This window comes from Equus quagga, chromosome 5 (genome assembly GCF_021613505.1).
Source record: "Equus quagga isolate Etosha38 chromosome 5, UCLA_HA_Equagga_1.0, whole genome shotgun sequence".
In the NCBI taxonomy this organism is placed as follows: Eukaryota; Metazoa; Chordata; class Mammalia; order Perissodactyla; family Equidae; genus Equus; species Equus quagga.
This window is the reverse complement of record NC_060271.1, coordinates 113,355,170-113,356,052: the sequence shown is the minus strand read 5'-3', so window position 1 is coordinate 113,356,052 and position 883 is coordinate 113,355,170.

The window sequence follows — 883 nt, the reverse complement described above, 5'->3', positions numbered from 1 at the left end:
CCCCTCTTCCCAGAAGCATCTCTAATTTCACTCCATTCCCAGGTGGCCTGGGAGAACGCCTTGGTCAGACACTCATATGTCTCAGTTCTCTTCTTCAGGCCTTGTTGGCCTCCACTATAGTGATTGTGGAGACCTGGATGTCCACATTTGTATTATCTATGGGTGGGAGGAAAAATGTGCAATGGAATTACCATGTGAGGGAGCAGGGAGTGGGTGTGCTTTTTGTCAAGGGGCACAGAGGATCTGGAATCTTGAATCTAGGAAGGCTGAGGGGTTCCTAAACACACTAGGGTCAAGGTGAGGAAGTTCCCCTGCCTCTTCTCCCTCCAGTTCTGGCACAGCTGGACTGCCCTGGCCGCCAAATCCAGCTGACATCTTGGTTCTCTCAGGGCTATGCGATGTTACATCCACCCCCAGCACAGGAGGGAGCTTCAGCCCTGGGCACCTCCTCTTTCTGCCTCACAGCCCCCTGGGGAGATGAGGAGGGGCCAGCCATGATGCCTCCTCTGCTCAGGCAGTGACGCTCAGCCCGACAACACAAAGCAAATCTGCAGCCGTGGCATGAGCCTCCTCTCTGCTGGTTACCTGCACAGGATGCAGCCTTGTCTTGGTGCTTCCTATTCCTTCTACAGTGGTCACAGCAACATGGTGCAAGGAACAGATGGGAGCCAGGCAGGCATTGGCAGAAAAGTGGCTGGAACCTCAGATTAAGGTCATTCCATTGTCCACTCAGGTCATCAGAGTGAACCTGCGGGCAGGGCCTGGGAGACTTAGTGATGCTTCGTGTCATTTCTCTTCGTTCGACATTATGTTCTTGTCTCTTGTCTAGGTGTCCTCACCTCTCCACCCAAGACTCTGGGCTAGGGACAAAGGAAGCTCTCCC